Genomic DNA, 17,873 nt, shown 5'->3' on the forward strand with positions numbered 1-17,873 from the left:
ACAAAATATAGAATCTCATTGGCTGAAAAATGAGTTGACGAGCAGACCTTGACAGACCTATCTTAACCTTTTAGAAGGTTCTACTAAGTCCACCAGACCCTTGGGCTGGGCTGATAAACAGATATCAAAACATCTCCATGGGCTGATGGGCTGGTAGAAAGGCAGGTCACAGGCCAGCAAATGGCATCACTTATTGGCCAAATGCTCATGGCCATCTCCATATATTGGGCAATAGAGGGACAATAAGGGATAGAGGGGCAACAAAAATATCTAGGGGACTTTCAATGTCATTGAGTCACCTCTAGTGTACTGGGCTTCATTGCTGTAACAAGGAAAAACAAAGATGGCGGTCCTCCAGTCAGCTTCCTACGATTTAGCAAGTGAGCTTCAAATCTGCAGTGTATAGCTCCGGGGCCTAGTATACAGAACTTACAATCACCACTCCTATGGAATCATACCAAATTGATTGACAATGATTGGAATAAAATAGGGGCCCAAGTAATCATCTATTACACTCCCAGGTTCTGTCCTGGGCCCTCTTCTCCTTCTACACTCTCTGTGATCTCATTAGCTCCCATTGGTTCAGACTTCATCTCTATTCAATGACCAAATCTGTATATAAAGCCCAAATATCATCCCAGAATTTCACCCTCATATCTTCAGCTGCCTGCTATACACCCTGGATGTCCTGTTGCCACCTGAAATTCAACATGTCCCAAACTGAACTCTTCTTTACTCTTAAACCTACCTCTCCTCCAGACTTCTCTATATTTGTTGAAAGCATCTCCATCTTCCCAGTCACCCTAACTTGGAATCAGGAAGAACTGATTTTAAATGCTGCCTCAGATACTTACTAGCTATGTGACCCTGGACAAGTCACTTAACCTCTCTAAGCTTAAGTTTCCTCATCTGTAAAATAGAGATAATAAATAGTACCTACCTCCCAGGGTTGTTGTGAGGATTAAATCTGTTAACATATAGAAAGTGCTATATAAATGCTAACTATTATTCACCTTGACTCTTCCTTCTTCCTCACTTCCCATATCCAATCAGTTGTCAAGTATTGATTCTGCTTCTGTAACATTCTGATGCTGCTTCTTGCATTTGTCTCTTCTCATACAACTAACCTTTTTCTTATTTAGGTTCTCATGATTTCTCGCCTAGATTAATTGGTCACCCAGCTTCCAGTTTCTCCCCAAACCAACCCATCATCCTTCTTTCACCTGGCTGCCAAATCATATTCCCAACGTATAGTTCTGATTATGTTACTTCCCAGAAGTTCTTAATGTTTATTGCATCCTGGACCCCTTTGGCATTCTGGTCAAGCCTATGAACTAACTCCTCAGAATGTCTTTAAATGCACAAAATAAAATACACAGGGTTACAAGGGAAACCAAATATATTGAAATATAATTATCAAAATATTGAAAGTTCTAAGTTCATGGACTCCCCGAAATCTGTCTGCAAGTCCCAGGTTAAGAACTCCTGCTCTAGATAAAAATAAAAATTTAAGCTAATGTTTAAGACCTTTGCATCCTCTGTCCAACATACCCCTTAGGACTTATTTCACATTATTCATGTTCATGTAGTCTATGTTTCAACCAAACTTACCTGCCAGCAGTTCCCCCAAAAGCAACATATTATCTTCTATTTCCACTCAAAGAAATGAGCCATCTCCCATAGCTGGAAGGGATGCCTTCCTCACCTTCGCTTTTCAGAATCTTTTACTTTCCTTCAACATTCAACTAAGGTAACCCCTGAAGTGTTTGTTGTATTGAACTTTGAAATATGATCATTCCTTCCAGCAATTCATTCTTTACTAGCCCATAGTTGATAAGAGAAAATAGTACTTAACAAAAGCCAGTACTTTAGTTTTGTTCCTGCTATTGTTGTTCAGTTGTGTGATTCTTCGTGGCCTCCATTTGGGGTTTTCTTGGCAAAGATACTAAAGTAGTTTGCCATTTCTTTCTCCAGTTCATTTAACAAATGAGGAAACTGAGGCAAAGAGGGTTAAGTGACTTGCCCAGATCACACAGCTAGAAAGTATCTGAGGCTAGATTTGAACTCACAAAGATGAGTCTTCTTGACTCCAGGACTGGCCCTCTATCCACTGCAGCACCTAGATGCACTGTCTTGCTATAGTACCCTAGTTAAATGTCTTTATTTTATTTTATATTTCTTTTTTTTTTCATTTTCTTCATATCCCAAATGAAGAGTAGGTTGAGCTTTATCATTATTCATTTGGGTAACATACTTACTATTAATATTTACTAGTAATATATACTAACAGATACTCAAATAACTCCACATGATAATGTTGGTTTTTTTCATGAGAGCAAAAAACAAAAAACCTAAGATAGAATTGTCCATTGTCAGTAGAAAGGCAGGCAGCCCTCCTCTATAAAGGAATGATCTTGCATTTTGGGTTCTTTTCCCCAGATGAAAGAATGGTTCATATTTTCTGTGTGTGTTCAAAAGTAAGTATAGCAATTCCTTTGAGTTAAGAGGCAATATGGTACAGTGGAAAAATTATTAGATTTGGAGGCAGAGGGCATGGGTTCAAAATCTGTCCTTGCTACAGTCTCCACAGGCCTTAGTTCCTTGCTTTTAAAATTAGGGGTTTGAACTAGATAACCTCTCCCAACTCTAAGTCTATAACCTTGACCCTTTCTGATAAGTTAGTAAATTTTGTTGTTATTTTTTCTATACATGGTATAGTATGTTTATTTACAGGACATAGGACTATTTAGCTATGGTAGGAAATTTATGTTTGATTGGTCCTAGGTGAGGTGAGAAGGATGGAGTAGGAGAATGGTATTTCCCTCTGTCTGCCCCTTTTCTGGTTTGGCAATAGAAGACTAAATTGGCAGAGTAGAATCATAGGATTTATTACCTGACTATAGATTGTGTTAACTGAACTTTCCCACAATCAATTTTAAGGCGTTTACTTTTCATCTAGGAAACCTCCCTCTTCTTTGTGGTCTGACAATCTCAGCTTTTCCCCCAGCACCTTTATGGCCTAAGAGAACCCCATTTCCTTTTACCATGGCCAAGTCAAATGCTCAGTTAGTGGGAGGCTTTCATTCTTGGAAATGACCGTTTCTTTGTAATTTGATATAGCACAGGTTGATTGAGTTTCAGATGTAGGTACATGTAGCTCTTGGCTATTGATTCATCCATCATTAGAGCAATTATTCAATAGGATAGAATGTTTATCTTTAGGCCAAAAGCATTAAGTTTATGTTCCACATAGTTGGCAGATGCATTAAAGCCTCTGTATTGGCAATGACAGGAAGCTTATTCATTCCCTTCTGCCAGGCTTTCAAGCTAATTTATTTAAGATTTCATGAAAGAGTATTTTTCAGTTGTGGGACAGCGACGTGTCACAGTAGATAAAATGCCAGGCCTAAAGTCAGTAAGACTCATCTTTCTGGTTCAAATTTGACCTCAGACACTTAACTGTTGTGTAATCCTGAACAAGTCACTTAACCCTGTTTGCCTCAGTTCCTCATCTGTAAAATGAACTGGAGAAGGAAATAGCAAACCACTCCCATATCTTTGCCAAGAAAACCCCAAATGGGGTCATGGAAAGTCAGACACAACTTAAAAATGGCTTAACTACAAAAAAATTTTCAATCATTTCCTGTGAACTTTAATTGAAGTTTTGTGGGTGTTACTCTATATATGATTCATTATGCCTGGTAAATTAGAGAAATTCCAGGATACGTCTTTTTAAACAACTCTTCAAACTAGTATCCAGAGGTCATTAAGTAAATTAGTTAGGCGGAGGATTTGATTCAGTCTGGAATCTCTCATGCATAGCACAAGTCAAGGCACCACGATCCTTGAACAGAAGCTTTGTTTTGTTTCTTCAACAAGTTAAAAGAATCATAGGATCATAGAGTAGTGGATCTGGAATTGGCCTTAGGGATCATCTAGGGTAGCCCATTCCTGTACTTTTATAAATGAGGAAACTGAGGCCCCAAGAGGTAAAATTACTTGCAAAGTGTCACACAGGCAATAAAGCACAGAGCCAGGTAAATCCTTTCAAACTCTTTGTCTTAGGATACACTCTTAGGACCCATGTTTTCTAGAAAGTAACCAACAATTAATCACAGCAACATGGTGGGTCTCTACTGGTACATGACTTAGTCTTTTGACTAATAGTGTTTCCTGTTGATCCATTCTTAGTAGATTCCCCAACTTGCATCCCAAGTTCAAAGTAATCCATGAACCCCTCTTCCCTTTTGAGATCAGGACTGGTATAGAAAAAGGAGTTGGGTTTGGACCATGAGTAAGGTAGAGGTGTGCCTCATAGAACAGTGGATATATGCAGATGGAGAATCATGGAGTTTATCAGTCAGGTTACTGAGAACCCCCATGTGATGGCAAACAAAGTGGGACTTTTTGTTTTGTTCTTTTTTCTTTTGGAGTTCTAGTTCTTCTTAGCACTAAAGTAAAGCCTTTGATTGAGACTTGCCTTTGTTTGAATTGTGTCTTTGATTAATCAAGAGTCTTTGATGACCTGCTTAAGTCACAAGAAAGCCTGTCACATGAGTTTGAGTCACATGGTTGTGACGCCCTGTGTGGGTTGACCCTGGAGAAGTGTATATATGCTCTGAGGTTAGCATTTTGCTTTGGGGCTCACTCATTGGAAGAGTGTTTGCATTTTTTGGCCAGATGAGACTCTGGGTAGCCATTAAGGAGCCCCCTGGCTTTGAAAACCCAGATGTTGGTGCTTTTATCTCTCTGGTAATTATGTATCTATTGCTATGGACAGACAGTTAGAAGCTTTGTCTGCTGATCTGTGTTATTTGCTCCGCTCATACAATTTCTGCTTGTAATTTCTGTTTGTGTTTTCTCTTAAGTTCAGGGTGCTGATTTTTTTCCTTTGAACTAAGTGAATAATATATGTATGTTTGATTAAAGTGAGATTGTAAACCCCTTAAAGTTGATTTCCTTAGAAAAGCAGATCAAAGAACTTGTGCTAGCTGCCCTCCTCTGTGCTGGTGCTGTTGACCTTACACCTCCACAGCAGCTGCTATTCGCATTGCTGTTAATGGAGTTCTTTTAGATTCTAAGAGTTTTAATCAGAACAGAGCTTATGTGTGTGTGTGTGTGTGTGTACGTGCGTGCGTGTGTGTGTGTGTGCATGCACGCACGTATGAAACTATACATGGTTCCTTACCTATAGATGTTTCCAGAAGATTTAGCACCAATCAGCAACTTGTTTTTATAAAGCTTAACTTCTTGTAAGATAACCTAGAGATCAGTCTGGGTAATTTCCAGTTTCCTGAGATATTCGTCTATAACCAGAAGCACAGCCTAATGGATTAGAGGGCAGAAGTAGAATTTCAAGTAAAACTATTATTCAGGTGTGTAAAAGGGTGCTCTGATTGGAGCAGTCAGTAATATCATAGTAAATTCAGTGGTAGATAATAAAATGACCTAATTATTGTAGTGGCCAAAGGTATAATAATGAAGGTATAGCTCAAGGTTTGGACAGTGCATCCAGTCTGCCCATCTGATAGATGAACAATGAAGAAATCAACCCTGATTTATGGCAGAGTAAAAAATATATTCCAATAATATGAGACAAACTAGGGTCCTGACTTGTACTAGAGTAAAACAGTATATTAAAAAATACAGGAGGAATTAGTATCCATTGTTATAAGTAATCAATAACAAGCCATATAATTAGAAGCCATCTGTAAAAATTAAGTGTATAGCTTTGGCAACATAGGGAATTTGAAGCACAATATGAAGTACAACATCTTCATGGCACTGCCTACAATGAGCAGGATGCTATGGTGTCTTTGGGAAACACTCTATCGGTAGGATACCATGACACAAGGGAATTATATGTAAAGAGCCAAACAGTGTGAGAAAAGAAGTCTAGTCCTTTCAGTAAAGGCCTAAGAAAGAACCCTGGTCATCATGTAGGTGGGTACGGAGCACCTCAGGAGAGGAGAGGACAAGCACTCCTAGGCCCTCATCACCCCTACCCCCATCAGCAGGTCTAATAATTAGGTTCTTTATTTGTATCTCCATTTGTCTCACTTAAGTCCTGAAGAAAATTAGTTAAAGCTTAGGTTTAGCTCAGATCTAGAATTTCCCCAAGGTGAAGGGTATAGGACAGCTATATATTTCCTTCACACAACAGAAATGCTAAATACAAAAGTTTCTTGCAAGAATGCATTGAGAGAAACTAAAAACAGGATATGGTAAGTTATAACTACTGTCATACTTTCCCAAGCATTTGAGACTTTAAATTATCAGAACAAAGTGATGGATTGCTAGATAGATATTTTATATCTCCCCTCAGTTCTGCACTGACCAAACATTTCTCTCCAACTTCATGACTTCTAGAAAACCAAAGGTAGAGTTCAGCTCCTTCTCCTGGAAGAGGCCATCACTCCCCCAGCTACCAGTTAGGTCCAGCCAAAGTACCCAGGATTTTTGGACCTCTCAAACTCACAAGGTTGCCTTCAGAGCTGAAATAGTCCCTCAGGCTCTACATTTGGTTATCTATACTCCAGAAAAGAAGCACAACGCAGAAAAGGTAGCTAATCAGGGTTCAGACTTTCAGCTGGTCTAGCTCTAGCTGCCATCAGCAATTTCCAGCAATCACCGATACAGCAGGTAACCCATTAGATTGTGAACTCATCAAGTGCAGAACCCATCTTTTGGGGGTTTTTTTTGTAATAACAGAAATTAGCACAATGGCTGGCATCTGTTAGGCACTTGATAAATGTTTGTTGACTGAATGACTGACCACCCAGGGATAGAGTACTCTTTGACACATGTTCCAGAGTTAGAAGGGAAGGGATCAAGCCAGAAGCTGTCTTTCCTTTTAAACTGATGCTTTTCTTTTCCTGTCACTATCACAACTTTAAAGGACCAATAAAAGGATGGCTTCATCTTTCAAAAGTTCCTGAGTACTTTAGGGCTGAGCCAGCCAGAAGCAGTCAGGGCAGCTCTGCCTTTATTCCATGGGGTACAATCCTTTTTATAAATGTAAATTGAAAACTCACTAAAAGGAAGTTGAAATTTGAGTAGTGGAAAAAAGCAAGGTCTTCGAAAAGATAAAAAAATATATTTGCTCCATCATATGGGAGAGAAGTGGGTAATAATGCGGAATGTTGGACACATTGTCAGATGAATTTGCATAATGATGTAAACCAGCTTGGCCCCCCCGCCCCCCGCCCCCAAACCACCTTGATCCCCTCCTCACCTGAGAAAGGCCTAAAACCCAGATTGGCCAATCAGGAGAAAGACATTTTTGGTCCAAGCTGAGCTTAACCTACCATGATGCTTTGCATGCTCTCTGAGAGAACTCAAAATGTCCTTTTCTGTGTCAGCAACTATGAGGCCAGATGAAGCTGACCAGAAGAGTTCTTCTGATTATGACTGATAAGGACCAGGTCCTTTGAACTGGACCATATCTTGAATAATGGCATTCCTCTTGTTATTTTATGGACACTGTTATGTTATGTCCTGTTATGACATTCATGTTTATGCCTATGTTTATGGCTGACACACATAGAGACTATAATTTTGGCTGACCCAGGCATCCTGAGTTAGGAGAGGATGGGGGGATTGCTCTGAGGATATAAAGTCCTCTTCAACTGTCTGTTCTTTGAGCTCATTTTCCCAAAGAACTCCTGTGCATATCTCTATACACATGTTCGCAGACTTTGAGGGAAATAAACTTATGCATGCAGCCTAATTTTGTTTGTCTTTCTTAGAACAAACTCTGTAAGGTTGAAAGTGACTATTCTTTATTGTTACAAGGGAAGGTTTAGTCCAGAGGAAGAAGGGTGTTTTTGATTTTTACAGAAATGACTGTGGTGCAAAGACAAAAAACATCAATGAAACATTTTAAAATATAATAATAATACAGAGTTAATGGTCAATAGTTGTGTCCACATAAGGAATTACTGTAAGAAGGTTGTGTAGGCCAAAGGTATCAATGAGAGATCAGGTGGAATTTATAGGGAAACATTAAATCTGAGGAAGTAGAAATGGAAATGAGATGTGAACCAAATTGTCCAGACAAGGATACTCAGGGTAGAGTCCAAATTTTGCCTGGGGCAAACTTTTTTGGGGGGGGCAGGGTGCAGCTTGGTGATGCAGAGGATGGAGGGGATGGTAATCCAAGGGGCATCCAACAGGTGATGGGGTGAACACAACAGTACAGAAAAGAGTCCAACAGGATGGGGATGTGGTGGCACAGAACACAGTCCCACTATGGGTATATACGGGGCAGTCTACTACTCAGGGTTTCACAGGGGCAATTACAAGAAATTCATTTTTCCCCAGTGGAGTTGGAGTGAGAGGAAGAAAAAATAGATTTCTGTTTTGATTTTAATGAGGCGGGGGGGGACACACAGATGTGGAGTGGTATATACACTTTCAGATAAGATCACTGTATTATTAGTTTTATTTAACTGTTTTACTTTGTTATGAGAGACCTCTCACAAAATGGGAATGATATATAAATGCCTGTAATATAAACACAAAGCACAATAAAACTCTTTTTTAAAGACAAGATATAGGGGCAGTTAGGAGTCACAGTGCATAGAGTACCGGCCCTGGAATCAGGAGGACCTGAGCTCAGACACTTGACATTTACTAGCTGTGTGACCCTGAGCAAGTCACTTAAACCCAATTGCCTCACGAAAGAAAGGAAGAAATAAAGACAAGATACAGAGATGTCAGTTGCCTTAGAAGTGGTGATTGTTATGTGTAGGAACTGCGGAAGTGTATACCCTCTGAGGGTACTTTCTTCTTGCCATGTTTGTACCCTGTGACAAAGCCCCATTTGCCCTGTAATTAGTTTCAGCTCTGAGGGAAATAGACCAAGCCAAAGATGATAGATGAAAAAGGAAAGCTAGAACTGAAGAGCCCGGGGTCTTCATGGAGAAGCCACAAAAATTTACAAGAAGTTAAGTTCACAGAGTGATAATTGTTCGATAGTGTCCTTCAGGTACAATGCGGGAGTATGAAACAATACTTAATCCAGGGTCTTAAAGAAATCACCATTGTTGCTGATAGCTTCTAAAATGGCAAAATTTAAATTCTAATATATAAAAGTATGGGCTATCTAACATGTTCACCTATCATATGGCCTAGACCGGTGGTCTCAAATCTTAAAAATATCACTAATCTATTTGCGCTACTAGCACTATCCCTATTCACCATACAAGGCTGTAAGGAAAAGTGCTTTGAAAACTGTAAAACATAATTTAAATATGAGTTACCATTATTAATAGCAAAGCAATAGGGTGTAATGGAAAGAACAATAAATTTGAAGGTGGACAGTTCCTGCTCTGAAACTACCTATGTGACTGGGGGCAAATCACTTAATCTCTCTGAACTGAAATTTCCTAGTCTATAAAATGGGGCATATTTTTTTTCACTCCATGTCTCACTGAATTATTGCAAGGAACTATATAAATGCAAGTTATTTTTGTTGCTAGTAAGCAGTTAATAGATGTCTTTTCTCTATATCTTTCTATCCCTCTATTTAATATCTATTCCTCTTCTGAAAGCTAGTTAGTTTGTTTATATTATTCATATGAATAAAGAGACAAAGCTGCATAATGTCTTCTTGTCGTCTGAGGCCAGATTTGAACTTGGGAAGATGAGTCTTCCTGACTCCAGGCCCACTACTCTATCCACTGCATCACCTAGCTGCCCATAATTACATCCTGGAAGATCGCAAACCACTATGAGTGGCCCGCAGATTTGAAATCCAGGATCCAGACCACATTTTCCCAGTATGGTGATGAGTTGAGTGGGATGTGAATATGTAGTGGATGAAAAGGCTGCTTGCTCCCAGAGATGCAAATTTAAAACCCAAGTGTGTAAAAATCCCATCTGCCTGAGCAAATGAGCCATGGAAATAGAATGATTAACATTCATGGCTTGGCTTTTACAGACAACCCAGCAGAAATCAAGACCCTCCAGTTGTTGCACTATTCACTGGAGATGACCCCAGGATATAGGCAGTGATTTAAACAGCAACCGAGAAAAGAGTATTGAGAATCTAGAGAGGATCACAATTGCAAAAGGGAAACAAGATAGTATGCTAGTCTTGGCCAGATATCATCTTATAGGAAAGTGAGTGACATAATGTGAAGAGCAAAAGGAAAATATTTGAAAACATAAGGAAGCAACAAAAAGACTAAGCATGGTACAGTGGGGAAAACACCAAGTTAGAGTCTGAAGGGGTTTTTGTTTAGTCATTTTTATGGCAAGTGAGGTGGTACCACAGTGCATAGCACCAGGCCTGGAATCAGGAAGACTCATCTTCCCGATTTAAATCTGGCCTCAGACACTTACTAGCTGTGTGAACACAGGCAAATCACTTAACCCTGTTTGCTTCAGTTTCCTCATCTGTAAAATGAACTGGAGAAGTAAATAGCAAACCACTCCAGTATCGTTGCAAAGAAAACTCCTAATGAGGTCACAAAGTGTTGAACATGACTAAAAAACAACACTTGTTATTGTGGTTCAGTCATGTCCTACTTTTTGTGACTCATTTTAGAATTTTCTGGCAAGAAACTTCAGTGGTTTGCCATTTCCCTTTCCAGCTCACTTTACAAATAAGGAAACTGAGGCAAAGATGGTTAAGTGACTTGTCTGGGGTCACATAGCTAGTAAGTGTCTGAGGTCAGATTTGAACTTGGGTCTCTCTGACTGCAGGCCCAGCATTATAACTGCCCAGGAGTTCTAGGGCCTGAGTTCAAATCACAATTCTGTCACTTATTAGCTGTGTGTCTTTAGGTAAGTCATTTAACCTCTCCATAAAATTAGGAGATTGCATCAGATGTCCCTTCCAGGTCTAAAGCTATGATCATGTGGCAGTAATTATTGTAACAAGATAGCTTCCTATTCATGGTCTGTACTAAAGAGTCTTCCAAAAAGAAGAGTAAGGAATGACAGCATAGGCCATTTGGGGAACTGTTTGCAAATATCTTTTAAGATGCTAGGAATATGTTGTTATATGAACAGATGTTTTTAAGGAGGCTTTCTGCTGAATGTTAAAGAACTTTGGAAAGAATAAAACACTATATAAAAGTGAGATATTAATGATTGTTACCTATTTTACATATTTATGAAATCACTTTCATTCCTGTAATTCAATTGGCTCCTTGTTCAGTTATTCATTCATTCAACAAAACTGTGAGTGCCTACTATGTGCTACATGCAGGGAGTGAGAAGCAGAAGAAGGAATTCTGTTTCCACAGGAGTGACACCTACACATACTCCCAGCTTTGCAGGAAAGATAACAGAATGTAAGTCAGAAGGAACCAGAGCCAACCAAAGCTGTGACCTAGCAGAACCAGGCTTCTGAGCAAGTAAAAAGTCAGAAACTTGTACGCATGCTTAACGAGCTGTTTAATATTAACTCAAGTGGAAGAAGCTAATTTGAATGCACATACAACGCATAACAAGGGAAGGGGAACACATCTAGGAGAAGAACATGGAAGTTGTATCCCGCCAATGGAGAACAGGGGAGAGACCTCAAGGTGGAGAATGGGAATTAAGAGGCTGGTGTGACTTTTCCTAAGGGTCACCTGCCAGAAATGATGTAAAATAATTTTTTTTTCCCTAAATTCACTAATGGCCAAGTGGAGTTTTTGGTAAGATGATTATTTCTCACACAAGGGGTGGCAATAAAGATAAATAATATTAATAGCTAGCAATTATGAAGCAATTTAAAGTTTGCAAAGTACCTTAAATATGTCCTCATTTGATCCTCCCAACAGTCTTGGGAAGTAGATACAGTATTTCCCCATGTGTAAGACACACCTTAATTTTGGGGCCCTGAAATCTGAAAAAAATGTATTACATAAAGTTATTGAACTCAAGTTTTATTCATCTGCTCATAGCTTTTAAGCATCTTTTGGACAAGTCTGGTGTGTGTACACATGCTTAGTCCATTCTGTTTCATGAACCTGAAGCACCAATTGTGTCCTCCTTTGAAATCAGTAACTTCTTTTTCATCAGCAATTCTTCTTGCCTCATGCTGAACCATCTTTGTGGACACAGGAATTCCAATTGCCCTTCGCTCTTCAATCCATATCTTCAATTCCCCCTCTAAATCAGGCCATTTTGCTGACTTGCCTCTCATGGCATTTTCAGTAGGTTTCTTCTTCCCATAGCCAGTCTTGGCTTGTTTTCTCAGTTGGAGGAGGACCAAACTTATGTTCAGCAGCATGATTTCCATTCACTTTTGCAAACTGGATCACTTTTAACTTGAATTCAGCACTGTAAGAAAATCTTTTCTGAGCCATTTCTGGGCAGAACATTGCAAAACACAACCTAATATACCAGTAATAAATGCGAAACAATGAGCGCAAAAACAAGCACAAAAAAGAGGGAAATGCAAGTAAAAATATCTACTACCACTGTATAAGATGCACCCAGTTTTTAGACCCCAAATTTTTTGGGAAAAGGGTGCATCTTATACATGGGGAAATATGGTACTATTATTATCCCCAATTTATGTACGGGGAAACGGAAGCTGATGGAGGTTAAGTGACTTGTTCAGGATCACATAGCTAGAAAGTGTTTGAGGCAGGAACTGAACTCAAGTGTCTTGACTCCAAGTCCAGCTCTTTATATACTACACACATATACATATACTATACACACTCTGAGCTACCTTTAGATAAAGGCTGAATCATAGGCCCACAAGGAATTTACTACAATAACTATAATCATTACTCATATCTAGACAGGGTGTTCCAGAAGTTTAAATAATTTAAAACTTCACCAGGATTTTGGGAACACCTTGTATGGCATTTTAGGGTTCGCAAAACCCTTCCCCAGCAACAACCTTTTGAAGTAGGTAGTAGGAGTATTGAATATTATTACATGACGAAACTGGAACTCTGCTAATATAAGAGATAAGACACTAAACAAAATGCATATATAGTTCAGAGTAGAAGGAGAGAAATGCATCAAAGAAATGCAAAAAAAAAATGCTGTTAGAGTTCTAGGGAAGAAGGGATTACTGAAAAGAATAGGAAAGGCCTCAGAAAGGAGGGGCCATTGTAATAAGCTGTAAACTTGTTGAGGCTAAGGACTGTCTTTTACCTTTCTTAGTATTCCCAGGGGCAGCTAGGTGATGAAAAAGTGGATGGAGTGTTGGACCTGAAGTCAGGAAGGTGACCTCAGGCACTTCCTAGCTGTGTGTCCTTGGGCAGGTCACTTAACCCTGTTTGACTCAGTTTTCTCATCCACAAAATAAGCTGTAGAAGGAAATGGTGACCCACTTCCGTATCTTTGCCAAGAAAACTCCAAATGGGGTCATGAAGAGTAGGAAATGACTGAACGACAACCAAATATCCCCAGTACATAGCACAGTGCTGGACACACTGTGAGCACTTAATAAATGCTTATTGACTGATTGATATTGAAACTGGACCTTGAATGATGGGTATAGTTTCAATGAACTAAAATTGTGGGGGAAAACATTCTAAGATTAAGAGAATAATATGGTCAAAAGCTTCTGATATGTTTGGATACCACAAAAGAGAACAGCATAAGATAAAATGAAAAGGTAGTTCATGGAGTGCCTTAAATTTCAGGGTAAGATTTTTGGTCTTCAGATGACATCCCAAATAAAGCTTCTAGAGCAGAGGGACTGAGATGGTCAGAACCATTCATTCAGAAGATTCATCTCCCATCCTCAGGAAGCATGGGCTAGAAGAGCAGGGAGACTAGAACTACAATCTTGTTATTTGTCGATTTTTTTTGTCATTATTGAAAAGCTGGTATTCAAAGAAAGGCTGGGGCATCCCAGTGTTTTAGCTTGATGTACAAGCCAATCAATGCTCAGATGCACCAAATAAGAGGTGTAGGAAATTACTATATACAAGACTTATAGCTATAAAATGAGGTGAAGTTTATTCTAAGGCTATATAAGAATAGGTGCCACTTAGAAGTCCTTTGTGCTAGTGGAGGTAGCCAGAGTAGGGCCTGATTCAGCAGCTTTATCATCCCTGCAGCACCCCAGGCCCAAGCTCCCCAATCACTGCTAGCTTGGAAGATAGACAGTAATAATAATGATAGACAAGCTAAGTCAACAAGCATTTATTAAGCTTATATGTGCCAGGCACAGTGCTTAAGTGCAAGGAATACAAAGGCAAAACAGTCCCAGCTCTCAAGGAACTCACAGTTTAATGGGGGAGGCAACATGTAAAAAACTTTGTAGAGATAGGATATCTAAAGGATAAATCGGAGGTCATCTCAGAGGGAAGGCTCCAAGGTTAGAGAGGACTGGGGAAGGCTTCTTGTGGAAGATGGAGTGAGACTTGAAGGAATCCAGGGAAGTCAGGAGGCAGAGAAGAGGAAGGAGGGCATTCCAGGCTTGGGTGGCCAGTTAATGAAAATGCAGAGTTGGGAGATGGAAGAATAGCCAGGAGGACAGAACCACTGGACCATACAGTATGTAGAGGGTAGTAAGATTAGAACAGGTTTCACGATAGCTAGCATTTATATAGCACTTTAGGCTTTGTGAAGTGCTTTGCATTTATTATCCAGCTGAGGTCGGTGCTATTATCCCCATTTTATAGTTGAGGAAACTGAGGCTGAGAGAAGTTAAGTGACTTTCCTAGGGTCACAAAGCTAGAAAGTATCTGAGGCGGAATTTGAATTCAGGTCTCCCTGGCTCCAGGTCCAGTATTCTTATCGTATGTGTGTGTGTGTGTGTGTGTGTGTGTGTGTGACAAACAGAGAAAAAGAATGAGAGAGGAGAGAGAGAAAGCAAGGAGGTGGAGAAAGAGAACAGGAGAGACAGAAAGGAGCATGACATCTTATCTCTGAGAGTGGGCTGTAGGAATTAAGAAAAACTAATTCCTGGGGAACAGTAATTTAAGCAGAAATGCAGCTACTCAGAGTATGTATTGGTACCAATCAAAAGGTAATTAGTGGAGCTAGTTCAATAATACCACCTTCCACACACCCAGCAGTCAAAGGCAAAATCAGTTCCTGGCATGCATGAGGCATCGCCCTCTGTTAAGGGCCCTTCAAAGAGCAAGAATCCTTTTTTCCTTCTACTACAACATGAGAAGACATTCTTATATGGGTTTTTGCTGGTAGTTTTTGAAAAAGTTATCCAAGATAAACACCAATTGTTTGTGGGTATAATATTGACTTGTAGAAACTTAAATTTGCATTTCATGAAGGAATATTTTAGAAAGTATGCCAAGGAAACTGTTTGCAAAGAAGCATTTACTTTTTTCCCTGAAAGGGGAGTTTTGTGTGTGACAGTGGGTGCTAGCTTGGGGGTGTAGTTGGTGTGTTTCCCAGATAACACAGAAAAGCATTTCACTAAACTGGGTAACAAGAGGGAACCAGGAGAAGGGAGAGAAGGGAGTAAGTAGGAGGGTAGTTCAGGGAGGGAAGCAAAACAAACTCTAAGTGAAGATGAATAAAAATATTCATAGCTCTTCTTGTAGTGGCAGATAATTGGAAACATCAATGGGTAGTGGCTAAACGAGTTATGGTACATGAATGTGATGGAACATTATTATGCTGTAAGAAATGATGAAGGGGATAGTTTCAGAAAAACTTGGGAAGACTTGCATGAACTGATGCAGAGTAAATTGAACTGAAACAGGAGAATAATTTAAACAATAACATCATAAAAATGAACAACTTTGAAAGACTTAGGAACTGTGATCAAAGCAGTGACACCTGGAGTCAGGAAAACCAGAATTTAAATACAGCCTCAGATACTTACTACTTTTGCAAGTCATTTAATCAGCTTCCTTAAATTTCCTCAAATGTAAATCTGGGATAATGATAGCACCCAACTGCCAGGGTTGTAGTACAGATCATAAGAGATATTTGCAAAGTGCTCAGCACAGTGCCTGGTGCATGGTAGGTGCAATACAAATGCTAGCTATTATGTTGTTTTGTTTTGCTTAACTTTACCTGTTTTTAAAAGGGGTTTTGTTTTTCTTTCGCAGTGCTGGGGGAGGAGGAGAAGGGGAAGGAGGGGAGGGAGGGAGAGAGAGAGAAAGAGAGAGAGAGAGAGAGAGAGAGAGAGAGAGACAGACAGACAGAGAGAGAGACAGACAGAGAGACAGAGACAGAGATGAGAGAGACAGAGAGAGACACAGAGAGACAGAGACAGAGAGACACAGACAGAGAGACACACACAGGCACACACAGAGACAGAGAGACACAGAGACAGAGACAGAGGGAGAAAGAAAGGAAGGATAGATTTTCACCACTTAAAACATTTTAATTAAAAAGTCTAAAAATAGAAGATACACACTGCTAATATGTATGTATGAAGAAACAACTTTCTACAAATTTCTGTGAAAAATACAGAATGATCCTTTACTTGTGTGCGAACAGTTTAATAAAGACAAAGAAAGATTTTTTTTTAAATCTAGAGAAACAAGAATGTAAAGAAACAACTTCATAGGCACCAAAGGATGGATGACCATATTAAAAACTTCAGACCTACAAAACATTATGGTATGTCATTTAATTTGCATAAGTATGGTCTATGACTAAAGAGTATATACAAAAATGAGAAATCATATAAACATTTGGAGATTGAGCTATGATTTTTAAAAAGACTATAAATTTGATAGGGGAAATTTGGGGAGTTGTTTATTTAAATAAAATGTTAATCACTGAGACTCAGAAAGAATTAAAAACACATGAGGGGGATGGGAATTTAAAAACTATTCTGTTAGAGGTGTGGCTGTAGAAAGAAGTCAGTTGATAGAAAGCTTCCCTGAGTGATTCCTAATTGGTCAAAAAGAGAGAATTTATTTTGTTGTCTAAGAGCTCCTGATAGATATTTCGTATCAGTGTCATCAGAGCTCCATTCTGATTAGACAGCACAGCCTTCGGGTGAATGAACTGGTTCCACAGAGATAGTTTGACAAACATTGCAGTTCTATAATCTAGACCTGCTATTCCCCTTTACAGCTAACTTTCCAAATGCCCCCTTAAGGATGACAGTTACTTGAAAGAGCTTACAAATACTACAAGAAGGAGAAGAGGATTTCTCTAACTGAAGAAAAATGAGGATCCACAGTCAAGAAGTGAACAGAGAAGCCGTTTCGTAGAGAGCAGGTGTTCTTGAATGGACCAACAACATCAGTCTTCAGGCCAGACTTGTGAGTTATTCCAAGCACTTGAGTTTCCTGTCCTCTTGTGCTTCCTTGTGAAGTTGCTATAAATGTATGCCCATTCTTCACCCTAACTATTAAGTGCATTGGTGGTAGAGTGTCATCCAGGTTTATGTGTGAATTGTGATGTTATGTTATTTGTGTACTTACTTCAATATATTAGTATTTATAATAGTATTTCTTTTGCTTTATTGTTAAGTGCATATTTCAGATATAAAAGTGTCATAATTGTGAGTAGCTGTTTGTATAAATATTACTCACTTTGTGGATTTGATAATATACTTGTGAGTACCTTGCTTTGTAGGTAGAAAATGCATTGCATGGGGGCTCAAGAGCTAGAGTAGGGAGTAAGGGAAGAAATGCATTTCTCCTCAACAAGGTTACCAGAACCCTAAGAGAGTTGGAATGAAATGTGTGGTACTGAGCTGTCCCTGGGAACTTAGACCTGCTGGTGTGAAAACAAATTGGAGTGAGCAAGACAAATCTAGAGAAATAGTGGGACATTGAGTGCCATTATGATGACAGATTTGCCCTGTTATACTGAGAAGGTTAAGGGGAAAATGAAGAGAAGAGCTTCCATGAGCGAGAACCACTTGTGGTCACCTCTGTCAGTTAGAAAGAAAGGGAGTCAAAGTGCTAGAAGGTAGATGGTCATCTAGGCTTCTCTCCAACTGCAAAGGTTTCACAGCAACCACTAATCCA

The 17,873-nt window shown here is 39.4% G+C and overlaps 1 pseudogene; it reads left to right on the forward strand.

The window, feature by feature from the left end:
* Window positions 1–343: 343 nt before the first annotated feature.
* LOC118835412 overlaps window positions 344–17,873 on the forward strand; it is a 63,495-nt pseudogene continuing 45,965 nt past the window's right edge.

The sequence above is a fragment of the Trichosurus vulpecula genome, chromosome 1 (assembly GCF_011100635.1).
Source record: "Trichosurus vulpecula isolate mTriVul1 chromosome 1, mTriVul1.pri, whole genome shotgun sequence".
In the NCBI taxonomy this organism is placed as follows: Eukaryota; Metazoa; Chordata; class Mammalia; order Diprotodontia; family Phalangeridae; genus Trichosurus; species Trichosurus vulpecula.